Source organism: Schistocerca americana, chromosome 3 (genome assembly GCF_021461395.2).
Source record: "Schistocerca americana isolate TAMUIC-IGC-003095 chromosome 3, iqSchAmer2.1, whole genome shotgun sequence".
NCBI lineage: Eukaryota > Metazoa > Arthropoda > Insecta > Orthoptera > Acrididae > Schistocerca > Schistocerca americana.
The window spans coordinates 18,098,810-18,116,294 of NC_060121.1; positions in this window are offsets into that span (position 1 = coordinate 18,098,810).

Sequence of the window (17,485 nt, forward strand, 5' to 3'; positions counted from 1 at the left end):
GACTCTTCCTACTGTGTATGTATTAACCATTCCTGTGACACTAGTTATAGATTCCGATGCTTCACTTCAGGTTTACTGTATCCTTGTGACCTTGTTGTTGACGATGAAACACAGAAATTGCATCGGAATTAAATACAAACGGCACAGTGCCGCCTTAAGTACAAGAAGACTGACTCTTCTTACTGACTATGTTGTAAACATTTCCTGTGAGACAAGTTCTAGATTCCGATGCTTCACTAAATGTTTACTGTATCCCTTTGACCTTCGTATTGATGATGAGACACAGAAAGTGCATCGGAATTAAATACAAAAGGCACAATGCCGACTTAAGTATAAGAAGACTGTCTCTTCTTACTGACTATGATTTGAACATTTCCTGTGAGACCAGTTTTAGATTCCGATCTTTCACTATATGTTTACTGTATCCCTTGGACCTTCATATTGACGAAGATACACAGAAATTGCATCGGAATTAAATACAAAAGGCACAATGCAGACTTAAGTACAAGAAGACTGACTCTTCTTACTGTCTATGTTTTGAACCATTTCTGTGACGCTAGTTATAGATTACGATGCTTCTCTTGAGGTTTACTGTATCCCTTGGACCTTGTTATTGACGATGAAACACAGAAATTGCATCGGAATTAAATACAAAAGGCACAATGCCGACTTAAGTACAAGAAGACTGACTCTTCCTACTGTCTATGTTTTGAACCATTCTTGTGACACTAGTTTTGGATTCCGATGCATCACTTCAGGTTAACTGTATCCCTCTGACCTTCTTATTGACGACGAAACAAAGAAATAGCTTCGGAATTAAATAGAAAAGGCACAATGCCGACATCAGTACAAGAAGACTGACTCTTCCGTGTCTATGTTTAGAAGCATTCCTGTGACACTTGACATAGATTCCGATGCTTCACTTCAGGTTTACTGTATCCCTTGGACCTTCTTATTGACGACGAAACAAAGAAATAGCATCGGAATTAAATAGAAAAGGCACAATGCCGACATCAGTACAAGAAGACTGACTTTCCGTGTCTATGTTTAGAACCATTTCTGTGACAGTAGTTATAGAATCCGATGCTTCACTTCAGGTCTACTGTATCCTTATGACCTTCTTATTGACGATGAAACACGGAAATTGCATCGGAATTAAATACAAAAGGCACAATGTTGACTCAAATACAAGATGACTGGCTCTTCTTACTCTCTATGTTTTGAACCTTTCCTGTGAGACCAGTTTTAGATTCCGATGCTTCACATCAGGTTTACTGTATCCCTTGGACCATCTTATTGACGAAGAAACACAGAAATTGCATCGGAATTAACTAGAAAAGGCACAATGCCGACATAAGTACAAGAAGACTGACTCTTCTTACTGATTATGATTTGAACATTTCCCGTGAGACTAGTTTTAGATTCCGGTGCATCACTATATGTTTACTGAATCCCTTGGACCTTCTTTTTGACGATGAAACACAGATATTGCATCGGAATTAAATACAAAAGGCACAAAGCCGATTTAAGTATAAGAAGACTGTCTCTTCTTACTGACAATGATTTGAACATTTCCTGTGACACCAGTTTTAGATTCCGATGCTTCACTATATGTTTACTGTATCCCTTGGACCTTCTTATTGACGATGAAACACAGAAATTGTATCGGAATTAAATACAAAAGGCACAATGCCGACTTAAGTACAAGAAGACTGACTCCTCTTACTGTCTATGATTTGAACCATTCCTGTGACACTAGTTATAGATTCCGATGCTTCACTTCAGGTTTACTGTATCCCTTGGACCTTGTTATTGACGATGAAACACAGAAATTGCATCGGAATTAAATACAAAAGGCACAATGCCGACTTAAGTACAAGAAGACTGTCTGTTCCTGCTGTGTATGTTTTGAACCATTCCTGTGACACTAGTTATAGATTCCGATGCTTCACTTCAGGTTTTCTGTATCCCTTGGACCATCTTATTGACGACGAAACACAGAAATTGCATCGGAATTAAATAGAAGAGGCACAATGCCGACTTCAGTACAAAAAGACTGACTCGTCCGTGTCTATGTTTTTAACCATTCCCGTGACACTAGTTATAGATTCCGATGCTTCACTTCAGGTTTACTGTATCCCTCTGACACTCTTATTGACGATGAAACACAGAAATTGCATCGGAATTAAATACAAAAGGCACAATGCCGACTTAAGTACAAGAAGACTGACTCTTTCAAATGTCTATGTTTTAACCATACCTGTGACACTAGTCATAGATTCCGATGCCTCACTTCAGGTGAACTGTATCCCTCTGACACTCTTATTGACGATGAAACACAGAAATTGCATTGGAAATAAATACAAGAGGCACAATGCCGACTTAAGTACAAGAAGACTGACTCTTATTACTGTCTATGCTTTGAACCATTCCTGTGACACTAGTTATAGATTCCGATGCTTCACTTCAGGTTTACTGTATCCCTCTGACACTCTTATTGACGATGAAACACAGAAATTGCATCGGAATTAAATACAAAAGGCACAATGCCGACTTAAGTACAAGAAGACTGACTCTTCCTACTGTCTATGTTTTGAACCATTCCTGTGACTCTAGTTATAGATTCCGATGCTTCACTTCAGGATTACTCTAACCTATGGACCATCTTATTGACGACAAAACACAGAAATTGCATCGGAATGAAATAGAAGAGGCACAATGCCGACTTAAGTACAAGAAGATTGACTCGTCCGTGTCTATGTTAGAACCATTCCCGTGACACTAGTAATAGATTCCGATGCTTCACTTCAGGTTTACTGTATCCTTTGGACCACCTTATTGACGACGAAACACAGAAATTGCATCGGAATTAAATACAAAAGGCACAATGCCGACTTAACTACAAGAAGACTGACTCTTCTTGCTGTGTATGTTTTGAAAAATTCCTGTGACACTAGTTATAGATTCCGACGCTTCACTTCAGGTTTACTGTATCCCTCTGACATTCTTATTGACGATGAAACACAGAAATTGCATCGGAATTAAATAGAAAAATCACAATGCCGACTTAAGTACAAAAAGATTGACTCTTCCTACTGTCTATGTTTTGAACCATTCCTGTGACACTTGTTATAGATTCCGATGCTTCACTTCAGGTTCACTGTAACCCTCTGACATTCTTACTGACGATGAAACACAGAAATTATATCGGAATTAAATACAAACGGCACAGTGCCAACTTAAGTACAAGATGACTGATTCTTCTTACTGACTATGTTGTAAACATTACCTGTGAGACCAGTTTTAGATTCCGATGCTTTACTATATGTTTACTGTATCCCTTGGACACTCTTGTTGATGATGAAACACAGAAAGTGTATCGGAATTATATACAAAATTCACAATGCCGACTTAAGTATAACAAGACTGACTCTTCTTACTGACTATGATTTGAACATTTCCTGTGAGACCAGTTTTAGATTCCGATGTTTCACTATATGTTTCTTGTATACCTTGGACCTTCTTATTGACGAAGAAACACAGAAATTGCATCGGAATTAAATACAAAAGGCACAATGCAGACTTAAGTACAAGAAGATTGACACTTCTTACTGTCTATGATTTGAACCATTTCTGTGACTCTAGTTATAGATTCCGATGCTTCACTTCAGGTTTACTGTATCCCTTGGACCTTGTTATTGACGATGAAACACAGAAACTGCATCGGAATGAAATACAAAAGGCACAATGCCGACTTAAGTACAAGAAGACTGACTCTTCTTGTTGTGTATGCTTTGAACCATTCCTGTGACACTAGTTATAGATTCCGATGCTTAACTTCAGGTTTACTGTATCCCTCTGACCTTCTTATTGACGATGAAACACAGTAATTGCATCGGAATTAAATACAAAAGGCACAATGCCGACTCATGTTCAAGAAGACTGACTCTTCTTACTGCCTATGTTTTGAACCTTTCCTGTGACACTAGTTATAGATTCCGAAGCTTCACTTAAGGCTTACTGTATCCTTTGGACCTTCTTATTGACGATGAATCACAGAATTTGCATCATAATTAAATACAAAAGTCACAATGCCGACATAAGTACAAGAAGACTGACTCTTCCTACTGTCTATGTTTTGAACCATTCCTGTGACTCTAGTTATAGATTCCGATGCTTCACTTCAGGTTTACTGTATCCTATGGACCATCTTATTGACGACGAAACACAGAAATTGCATCGGAATGAAATACAAAAGGCACAATGCCGACTTAAGTACAAGAAGATTGACTCTTCTTGCTGTGTATGTTTTGAACCATTCCTGTGACACTAGTTATAGAATCCGATGCGTCACTTCAGGTTTACTGTATCCTTTGGACCTTCTTTCTCGACGATGAAACACAGAAATAGCATCGGAATTAAATACAAATGGCACAATGCCGACTTAAGTACAAGAAGACTGACTCTTCTTACTGTCTATGTTTTGAACCATCCCTGTGTCACTAGTTATAGATTCCGATGCTTCTCTTCAGGTTTACTGTATCCCTTGGACCTTCTTATTGACGACGAAACACAGAAATTGAATCGGGATTAAATACAAAAGGCACAATGCCGACTTAAGTACAAGAAGACTGACTCTTCCTACTGTGTATGTATTAACCATTCCTGTGACACTAGTTATAGATTCCGATGCTTCACTTCAGGTTTACTGTATCCTTGTGACCTTGTTGTTGACGATGAAACACAGAAATTGCATCGGAATTAAATACAAACGGCACAGTGCCGCCTTAAGTACAAGAAGACTGACTCTTCTTACTGACTATGTTGTAAACATTTCCTGTGAGACAAGTTCTAGATTCCGATGCTTCACTAAATGTTTACTGTATCCCTTTGACCTTCGTATTGATGATGAGACACAGAAAGTGCATCGGAATTAAATACAAAAGGCACAATGCCGACTTAAGTATAAGAAGACTGTCTCTTCTTACTGACTATGATTTGAACATTTCCTGTGAGACCAGTTTTAGATTCCGATCTTTCACTATATGTTTACTGTATCCCTTGGACCTTCATATTGACGAAGATACACAGAAATTGCATCGGAATTAAATACAAAAGGCACAATGCAGACTTAAGTACAAGAAGACTGACTCTTCTTACTGTCTATGTTTTGAACCATTTCTGTGACGCTAGGTATAGATTACGATGCTTCTCTTGAGGTTTACTGTATCCCTTGGACCTTGTTATTGACGATGAAACACAGAAATTGCATCGGAATTAAATACAAAAGGCACAATGCCGACTTAAGTACAAGAAGACTGACTCTTCCTACTGTCTATGTTTTGAACCATTCTTGTGACACTAGTTTTGGATTCCGATGCATCACTTCAGGTTAACTGTATCCCTCTGACCTTCTTATTGACGACGAAACAAAGAAATAGCTTCGGAATTAAATAGAAAAGGCACAATGCCGACATCAGTACAAGAAGACTGACTCTTCCGTGTCTATGTTTAGAAGCATTCCTGTGACACTTGATATAGATTCCGATGCTTCACTTCAGGTTTACTGTATCCCTTGGACCTTCTTATTGACGACGAAACAAAGAAATAGCATCGGAATTAAATAGAAAAGGCACAATGCCGACATCAGTACAAGAAGACTGACTTTCCGTGTCTATGTTTAGAACCATTTCTGTTACAGTAGTTATAGAATCCGATGCTTCACTTCAGGTTTACTGTATCCTTATGACCTTCTTATTGACGATGAAACACGGAAATTGCATCGGAATTAAATACAAAAGGCACAATGTTGACTCAAATACAAGATGACTGGCTCTTCTTACTCTCTATGTTTTGAACCTTTCCTGTGAGACCAGTTTTAGATTCCGATGCTTCACTTCAGGTTTACTGTATCCCTTGGACCATCTTATTGACGATGAAACACAGAAATTGCATCGGAATTAACTAGAAAAGGCACAATACCGACATAAGTACAAGAAGACTGACTCTTCTTACTGACTACGATTTGAACATTTCCTGTGAGACCAGTTTTAGATTCCGATGCAACACTATATGTTTACTGTATCCCTTGGACCTTCTTTTTGACGATGAAACACAGAAATTGCATCGGAATTAAATACAAAAGGTACAATGCCGGCTTATGTACAAGAAGACTGACTCTTCTTACTGTCTATGATTTGAGCAATTCCATTGACACTAGTTACAGATTCCGATGCTTCACTTCAGGTTTACTGTATCCCTTGAACATTTCTTATTGACGACGAAACACAGAAATTGAATCGGGATTAAATACAAAAGGCACAATGCCGACTTAAGTACAAGAAGACTGACTCTTCCTACTGTCTATGTATTAACCATTCCTGTGACGCTAGTTATAGATTCAGATGTTTCACTTCAGGTTTACTGTATCCCTCTGACCTTCTTATTGACGATGAAACACAGAAATTGCATCGGAATTAAATACAAAAGGTACAATGCCGACTCAAACACAAGATGACTGGCTCTTCTTACTCTCTATGCTTTGAACCTTTCCTGTGAGACCGGTTTTAGATGCCGATGCTTCACTTCAGGATAAATGTATCCCTTGGACCTCCTTATTGACGACGAAACACAGAAATTGCATCGGAATTAAATACAAAAGGCACAATGCCGACATAACTACAAGAAGACTGACTCTTCTTGCTGTGTATGTTTTGAACCATTCCTGTGACACTAGTTATACATTCCGATGCTTCACTTCAGGTTTACTGTATCCCTCTGACATTCTTATTGACGATGAAACACAGAAATTGCATCGGAATTAAATAGAAAAAGCACAATGCCGACTTCAGTACAAAAAGATTGACTCTTCCTACTGTCTATGTTTTGAACCATTCCTGTGACACTAGTTATAGATTCCGATGCTTCACTTCAGGTTCACTGTAACCCTCTGACATTCTTACTGACGATGAAACACAGAAATTGCATCGGAATTAAATACAAACGGCACAGTGCCGACTTAAGTACAAGATGACTGATTCTTCTCACTCACTATGTTGTAAACATTACCTGTGAGACCAGTTCTAGATTCCGATGCTTCACTATATGTTTACTGTATACCTTGGACCTTCTTATTGACGAAGAAACACATAAATTGCGACGGAATTAAATACAAAAGGCACAATGCAGACTTAAGTACAAGAAGATTGACACTTCTAACTGTCTATGATTTGAACCATTTCTGTGACACTAGTTATAGATTCCGATGCTTCACTTCAGGTTTACTGTATCTTTTGGACCTTGTTATTGACGATGAAACACAGAAATTGCATCGGAATTAAATACAAAAGGCACAATGCCGACTTAAGTACAAGAAGACTGACTCTTCCTACTGTCTATGTTTTGACCCATTCCTGTGACACTAGTTATGGATTCCGATGCAACACTTCAGGTTTACTGTATCCCTTGGACCTTCTTATTGACGATGAAACACAGAAATTGCATCGGAATTAAATACAAAAGGCACAATGCCGACTTAAGTACAAGAAGACTGACTCTTCCTACTGTCTATGTTTTGAACCATTCCTGTGACTCTAGTTATAGATTCCGATGCTTCACTATATGTTTACTGTATCCCTTGGACCTTCTTTTTGACGATGAACCACAGAAATTGCATCGGAATTAAATACAAAAGGCACAAAGCCGACTTAAGTATAGGAAGACTGCCTCTTCTTACTGACTATGATTTGAACATTTCCTGTGACACCAGTTTTAGATTCCGATGCTTCACAATATGTTTACTGTATCCCTTGGACCTTCTTATTGACGATGAAACACAGAAATTGTATCGGAGTTAAATACAAAAGGCACAATGCCGACTTAAGTACAAGAAGACTGACTCCTCTTACTGTCTATGTTTTGAACCATTCCAGTGACACTAGTTATTGATTCCGATGCTTCACTTCAGGTTTACTGTATCCCTTGGACCTTGTTATTGACGATGAAGCACAGAAATTGCATCGGAATTAAATACAAAAGACACAATGCCGACTTAAGTACAAGAAGACTGACTGTTCCTGCTGTGTATGTTTTGAACCATTCCTGTGACACTAGTTATAGATTCCGATGCTTCACTTCAGGTTTACTGTATCCCTTGGACCATATTATTGACGACGAAACACAGAAATTGCATCGGAATTAAATAGAAGAGGCACAATGCCGACTTCAGTACAAGAAGACTGACTCGTCCGTGTCTATGTTTTGAACCATTCCCGTGACACTAGTTATAGATTCCGATGCTTCACTTCAGGTTTACTGTATCCCTCTGACACTCTTATTGCCGATGAAACACAGAAATTGCATCGGAATTAAATACAAAAGGCACAATGCCGACTTCAGTACAAGAAGACTGACTCTTTCAAATGTCTATGTTTTGAACCATTCCTGTGACACTAGTCATAGATTCCGATGCCTCACTTCAGGTGAACTGTATCCCTCTGACACTCTTATTGACGATGAGACACAGAAATTGCATTGGAAATAAATACAAGAGGCACAATACCGACTTAAGTACAAGAAGACTGACTCTTATTACTGTCTATGCTTTGAACCATTCCTGTGACACTAGTTATAGATTCCGATGCTTCACTTCAGGTTTACTGTATCCCTCTGACACTCTTATTGACGATGAAACACAGAAATTGCATCGGAATTAAATACAAAAGGCACAATGCCGACTTAAGTACAAGAAGACTGACTCTTCCCACTGTCTATGTTTTGAACCATTCCTGTGACTCTAGTTATAGATTCCGATGCTTCACTATATGTTTACTGTATCCCTTGGACCTTCTTATTGACGATGAAACACAGAAATTGTATCCGAATTAAATACAAAAGGCACAATGCCGACTTAAGTACAAGAAGACTGACTCCTCTTACTGTCTATGTTTTGAACCATTCCAGTGACACTAGTTATAGATTCCGATGCTTCACTTCAGGTTTACTGTATCCCTTGGACCTTGTTATTGACGATGAAACACAGAAATTGCATCGGAATTAAATACAAAAGGCACAATGCCGACTTAAGTACAAGAAGACTGACTGTTCCTGCTGTGTATGTTTTGAACCATTCCTGTGACACTAGTTATAGATTCCGATGCTTCACTTCAGGTTTACTGTATCCCTTGGACCATCTTATTGACGACGAAACACAGAAATTGCATCGGAATTAAATAGAAGAGGCACAATGCCGACTTCAGTACAAGAAGACTGACTCGTCCGTGTCTATGTTTTGAACCATTCCCGTGACACTAGTTATAGATTCCGATGCTTCACTTCAGGTTTACTGTATCCCTCTGACACTCTTATTGACGATGAAACACAGAAATTGCATCGGAATTAAATACAAAAGGCACAATGCCGACTTCAGTGCAAGAAGACTGACTCTTTCAAATGTCTATGTTTTGAACCATTCCTGTGACACTAGTCATAGATTCCGATGCCTCACTTCAGGTGACCTGTATCCCTCTGACACTCTTATTGACGATGAAACACAGAAATTGCATCGGAATTAAGTACAAAACGCACAATGCCGACTTAAGTACAAGAAGACTGACTCTTATTACTGTCTATGCTTTGAACCATTCCTGTGACACTAGTTATAGATTCCGAAGCTTCATTTCAGGTTTACTGTATCCTCTGGACCTTCTTATTGACGATGAAACACAGAATTTGCATCGGAATTAAATACAAAAGGTACAATGCCGGCTTATGTACAAGAAGACTGACTCTTCTTACTGTCTATGATTTGAGCAATTCCATTGACACTAGTTACAGATTCCGATGCTTCACTTCAGGTTTACTGTATCCCTTGAACATTTCTTATTGACGACGAAACACAGAAATTGAATCGGGATTAAATACAAAAGGTACAATGCCGACTTAAGTACAAGAAGACTGACTCTTCCTACTGTCTATGTATTAACCATTCCTGTGACGCTAGTTATAGATTCAGATGTTTCACTTCAGGTTTACTGTATCCCTCTGACCTTCTTATTGACGATGAAACACAGAAATTGCATCGGAATTAAATACAAAAGGCACAATGCCGACTTAAGTACAAAAAGATTGACTCTTCCTACTGTCTATGTTTTGAACCATTCCTGTGACACTCGTTATAGATTCCGATGCTTCACTTCAGGTTCACTGCAACCCTCTGACATTCTTACTGACGATGAAACACAGAAATTGCATCGGAATTAAATACAAACGGCACAGTGCCGACATAAGTACAAGATGACTGATTCTTCTTACTGACTATGTTGTAAACATTACCTGTGAGACTAGTTTTAGATTCCGATGCTTCACTATATGTTTACTGTATCCCTTGGACCTTCTTATTGATGATGAAACACAGAAAGTGCATCGGAATTATATACAAAATTCACAATGCCGACTTAAGTATAAGAAGACTGACTCTTCTTACTGACTATGATTTGAACATTTCCTGTGAGACCAGTTTCAGATTCCGATGTTTCACTATATGTTTACTGTATACCTTGGACCTTCTTATTGACGAAGAAACACAGAAACTGCATCGGAATTAAATACAAAAGGCACAATGCCGACTTAAAAACAAGATGACTGACACTTCTTGTTGTGTATGTTTTGAACCATTCTTGTGACACTAGTTTTGGATTCCGATGCATCACTTCAGGTTTACTGTATCCCTCTGACCTTCTTATTGACGATGAAAAACAGAAATTGCATCGGAATTAAATACAAAAGGTACAATGCCGACTCAAATACATGATGACTGGCTCTTCTTACTCTCTATGCTTTGAACCTTTCCTGTGAGACCGGTTTTAGATGCCGATGCTTCACTTCTGGATAACTGTATCCCTTTGACCTCCTTATTGACGACGAAACACAGAAATAGCATCGGAATTAAATACAAAAGGCACAATGCCGACTTAACTACAAGAAGACTGACTCTTCTTGCTTTGTATGTTTTGAAAAATTCCTGTGACACTAGTTATAGATTCCGATGCTTCACTTCAGGTTTACTGTATCCCTCTGACATTCTTATTGACGATGAAACACAGAAATTGCATCGGAATTAAATAGAAAAAGCACAATACCGACTTAAGTACAAAAAGATTGACTCTTCCTACTGTCTATGTTTTGAACCATTCCTGTGACACTAGTTATAGATTCCGATGCTTCACTTCAGGTTCACTGTAACCCTCTGACATTCTTACTGACGATGAAACACAGAAATTGTATCGGAATTAAATACAAACGGCACAGTGCCGACTTAAGTACAAGATGACTGATTCTTCTTACTGACTATGTTGTAAACATTACCTGTGACACCAGTTTTAGATTCCGATGCTTCACTATATGTTTACTGTATCCCTTGGACCTTCTTATTGATGATGAAACACAGAAAGTGCATCGGAATTATATACAAAATTCACAATGCCGACTTAAGTATCAGAAGACTGACTCTTCTTACTGACTATGATTTGAACATTTCTTGTGAGACCAGTTTTAGATTCCGATGTTTCACTATATGTTTACTGTCTACCTTGGACCTTCTTATTGACGAAGAAACACAGAAATTGCATCGGAATTAAATACAAAAGGCACAATGCAGACTTAAGTACAAGAAGATTGACACTTCTTACTGTCTATGATTTGAACCATTTCTGTGACATTAGTTATAGATTCCGATGCTTCACTTCAGGTTTACTGTATCCCTTGGACCTTGTTATTGACGATTAAACACAGTAATTGCATCGGAATCAAATACAAAAGGCACAATGCCGACTCATGTTCAAGAAGACTGACTCTTCTTACTGCCTATGTTTTGAACCTTTCCTGTGACACTAGTTATAGATTCCGAAGCTTCACTTCAGGCTTATTGTATCCTTTGGACCTTCTTATTGACGATGAATCACAGAATTTGCATCGGAATTCAATACAAAAAAGTACAATGCCGACTTAAGTACAAGAAGACTGACTCTTCCTACTGTCTATGTTTTGAGCAATTCCATTGACACTAGTTATAGATTCCGATGCGTCACTTCAGGTTTACTGTATCCTTTGGACCTTCTTTCTCGACGATGAAACACAGAAATAGCATCGGAATTAAATACAAATGGCACAATGCCGACTTAAGTAGAAGAAGACTGACTCTTCTTACTGTCTATGTTTTGAACCATTCCTGTGTCACTAGTTATAGATTCCGATGTTTCTCTTCAGGTTTACTGTATCCCTTGGACCTTCTTATTGACGACGAAACACAGAAATTGAATCGGGATTAAATACAAAAGGCACAATGCCGACTGAAGTACAAGAAGACTGACTCTTCCTACTGTCTATGTATTAACCATTCCTGTGACACTAGTTATGGATTCCGATGCTTCACTTCAGGTTTACTGTATCCTTGTGACTTTGTTGTTGACGATGAAACACAGAAATTGCATCGGAATTAAATACAAACGGCACAGTGCCGCCTTAAGTACAAGAAGACTGACCCTTCTTACTGACTATGTTGTAAACATTTCCTGTGAGACAAGTTCTAGATTCCGATGCTTCACTAAATGTTTACTGTATCCCTTTGACCTTCGTATTGATGATGAGACACAGAAAGTGCATCGGAATTAAATACAAAAGGCACAATGCCGACTTAAGTATAAGAAGACTGTCTCTTCTTACTGACTATGATTTGAACATTTCCTGTGAGACCACTTTTAGATTCAGATGTTTCACTATATGTTTACTGTATCCCTTGGCCCTTCATATTGACGAAGATACACAGAAATTGCATCGGAATTAATTACAAAAGGTACAATGCAGACTTAAGTACAAGAAGACTGACTCTTCTTACTGTCTATGTTTTGAACCGTTTCTGTGACGCTAGTTATAGATTACGATGCTTCTCTTGAGGTTTACTGTATCCCTTCGACCTTGTTATTGACGATGAAACACAGAAATTGCATCGGAATTAAATACAAAAGGCACAATGCCGACTTAAGTACAAGAAGACTGACTCTTCCCACTGTCTATGTTTTGAACCATTCTTGTGACACTAGTTTTGGATTCCGATGCGTCACTTCAGGTTTACTGTATCCTTCTGACCTTCTTATTGACGACGAAACAAAGAAATAGCTTCGGAATTAAATAGAAAAGGCACAATGCCGACATCAGTACAAGAAGACTGACTCTTCCGTGTCTATGTTTAGAACCATTCCTGTGACACTTGATATAGATTCCGATGCTTCACTTCAGGTTTACTGTATCCCTTGGACCTTCTTATTGACGACGAAACAAAGAAATAGCATCGGAATTAAATAGAAAAGGCACAATGCCGACATCAGTACAAGAAGACTGACTCTTCCGTGTCTATGTTTAGAACCATTCCTGTGACACTTGATATAGATTCCGATGCTTCACTTCAGGTTTACTGTATGCCTTGGACCTTCTTATTGACGACGAAACAAAGAAATTGCATCGGAATTAAATACAAAAGGCACAATGTTGACTCAAATACAAGATGACTGGCTCTTCTTACTCTCTATGTTTTGAACCTTTCCTGTGAGACCGGTTTTAGATTCCGATGCTTCACTTCAGGTTTACTGTATCCCTTGGACCATCTTATTGACGACGAAACACAGAAATTGCATCGGTATTAACTAGAAAAGGCACAATGCCGACATAAGTACAAGAAGACTGACTCTTCTTACTGACTATGATTTGAACATTTCCTGTGAGACCAGTTTTAGATTCCGATGCAACACTATATGTTTACTGTATCCCTTGGACCTTCTTGTTACGATGAAACACAGAAATTGCATCGGAATTAAATACAAAAGGCACAATGCCGACTTAAGTACAAGAAGACTGACTCTTCTTGCTGTGTATGTTTTGAACCATTCCTGTGACACTAGTTATAGATTCCGATGCTTAACTTCAGGTTTACTGTATCCCTCTGACCTTCTTATTGACGATGAAACACAGTAATTGCATCGTAATGAAATACAAAAGGCACAATGCCGACTCATGTTCAAGAAGACTGACACTTCTTACTGCCTATGTTATGAACCTTTCCTGTGACACTAGTTATAGATTCCGAAGCTTCACTTCAGCCTTACTGTATCCTTTGGACCTTCTTATTGACGATGAATCACAGAATTTGCATCGGAATTCAATACAAAAAAGTACAATGCTGACTTAAGTACAAGAAGACTGACTCTTCCTACTGTCTATGTTTTGAGCAATTCCATTGACACTAGTTATAGATTCCGATGCGTCACTTCAGGTTTACTGTATCCTTTGGACCTTCTTATCGACGATGAAACACAGAAATAGCATCGGAATTAAATACAAATGGCACAATGCCGACTTAAGTACAAGAAGACTGACTCTTCTTACTGTCTATGTTTTAACCATTCCTGTGTCACTAGTTATAGATTCCGATGCTCCACTTCAGGTTTACTGTATCCCTTGGACCTTCTTATTGACGACGAAACACAGAAATTGAATCGGGATTAAATACAAAAGGCACAATGCCGACTTAAGTACAAGAAGACTGACTCTTCCTACTGTCTATGTATTAACAATTTCTGTGACACTAGTTATAGATTCCGATGCTTCACTTCAGGTTTACTGTATCCCTGTGACCTTGTTGTTGACGATGAAACACAGAAATTGCATCGGAATTAAATACAAACGGCACAGTGCCGCCTTAAGTACAAGAAGACTGACTCTTCTTACTGACTATGTTGTAAGCATTTCCTGTGAGACAAGTTCTAGATTCCGATGCTTCACTAAATGTTTACTGTATCCCTTGGACCTTCGTATTGATGATGAGACACAGAAAGTGCATCGGAATTAAATACAAAAGGCACAATGCCGACTTAAGTATAAGAAGACTGACTCTTCTTACTGACTATGATTTGAACATTTCCTGTGAGACCAGTTTTAGATTCCGATGTTTCACTATATGTTTACTGTATCCCTTGGACCTTCATATTGACGAAGATACACAGAAATTGCTTCGGAATTAAATACAAAAGGCACAATGCAGACTTAAGTACAAGAAGACTGACTCTTCTTACTGTCTATGTTTTGAACCGTTTCTGTGACGCTAGTTATAGATTACGATGCTTCTCTTGAGGTTTACTGTATCCCCTGGACCTTGTTATTGACGATGAAACACAGAAATTGCATCGGAATTAAATACAAAAGGCACAATGCCGACTTAAGTACAAGAAGACTGACTCTTCCCACTGTCTATGTTTTGAACCATTCTTGTGACACTAGTTTTGGATTCCGATGCATCACTTCAGGTTTACTGTATCCCTTGGACCTTCTTATTGACGATGAAACACTGAAATTGCATCGGAATTAAATACAAAAGGCACAATGCCAACTTAAGTACAACAAGACTGACTTGTCTTGCTGTGTATGTTTTGAACCATTCCTGTGACACTGGTTATAGATTCCGATGCTTCACTTTAGGTTTACTGTATCCCTCTGACCTTCTTAATGACGAAGAAACACAGAAATTGCATCGGAATAAAATAAAAAAGGCACAATGCCGACTTAAGTACAGGAAGACTGACTCTTCCTACTGTCATGTTTTGAACCATTCCTGTGACTCTAGTTATAGATTCCGATGCTTCACTTCAGGTTTACTGTATCCCTTGGACCTTCTTATTGACGACGAAACAAAGAAATAGCATCGGAATTAAATAGAAAAGATTCCGATGCTTCACTAAATGTTTACTGTATCCCTTGGACCTTCGTATTGATGATGAGACACAGAAAGTGCATCGGAATTAAATACAAAAGGCACAATGCCGACTTAAGTATAAGAAGACTGACTCTTCTTACTGACTATGATTTGAACATTTCCTGTGAGACCAGTTTTAGATTCTGATGTTTCACTATATGTTTACTGTATCCCTTGGACCTTCATATTGACGAATATACACAGAAATTGCATCGGAATTAAATACAAAAGGCACAATGCAGACTTAAGTACAAGAAGACTGACTCTTCTTACTGTCTATGTTTTGAACCGTTTCTGTGACGCTAGTTATAGATTACGATGCTTCTCTTGAGGTTTACTGTATCCCCTGGACCTTGTTATTGACGATGAAACACGGAAATTGCATCGGAATTAAATACAAAAGGCACAATGCCGACTTAAGTACAAGAAGACTGACTCTTCCCACTGTCTATGTTTTGAACCATTCTTGTGACACTAGTTTTGGATTCCGATGCATCACTTCAGGTTTACTGTATCCCTTGGACCTTCTTATTGACGATGAAACACTGAAATTGCATCGGAATTAAATACAAAAGGCACAATGCCAACTTAAGTACAACAAGACTGACTTGTCTTGCTGTGTATGTTTTGAACCATTCCTGTGACACTGGTTATAGATTCCGATGCTTCACTTTAGGTTTACTGTATCCCTCTGACCTTCTTAATGACGAAGAAACACAGAAATTGCATCGGAATAAAATAAAAAAGGCACAATGCCGACTTAAGTACAGGAAGACTGACTCTTCCTACTGTCATGTTTTGAACCATTCCTGTGACTCTAGTTATAGATTCCGATGCTTCACTTCAGGTTTACTGTATCCCTTGGACCTTCTTATTGACGACGAAACAAAGAAATAGCATCGGAATTAAATAGAAAAGGCACAATGCTGACTTAAGTACAAGAAGACTGACTCTTCCGTGTCTATGTTTTGAACCATTCCTGTGACACTTGATATAGATTCTGATGCTTCACTTCAGGTTTACTGTATCCCTTGGACCTTCTTATTGACGACGAAACACAGAAATTGCATCGGGATTAAATACAAAAGGCACAATGCCGACTTAAGTACAAGAATACTGACTCTTCCAACTGTCTATGTTTTGAACCATTCCTGTGACACTAGTTATAGATTCTGATGCTCCACTTCAGTTTTACTGTATCCCTTGGACCTTCTTATTGACGACGAAACACAGAAATTGCATCGGGATTAAATACAAAAGGCACAATGCCGACTTAAGTACAAGAATACTGACTCTTCCAACTGTCTATGTTTTGAACCATTCCTGTGACACTAGTTATAGATTCTGATGCTCCACTTCAGTTTTACTGTATCCCTCTGACACTCTTATGGACGATGAAACACAGAAATTGCATCGGAATTAAATACAAATGGCACAATGCCGACTTAAGTACAAGAAGACTCACTCTTCTTACTGTATATGTTTTGAACCATTCCTGTGACACTTGTTATAGATTCCGAAGCTTCACTTCAGCCTTACTGTATCCTTTGGACCTTCTTATTGACGATGAATCACAGAATTTGCATCGGAATTCAATACAAAAAAGTACAATGCTGACTTAAGTACAAGAAGACTGACTCTTCCTACTGTCTATGTTTTGAGCAATTCCATTGACACTAGTTATAG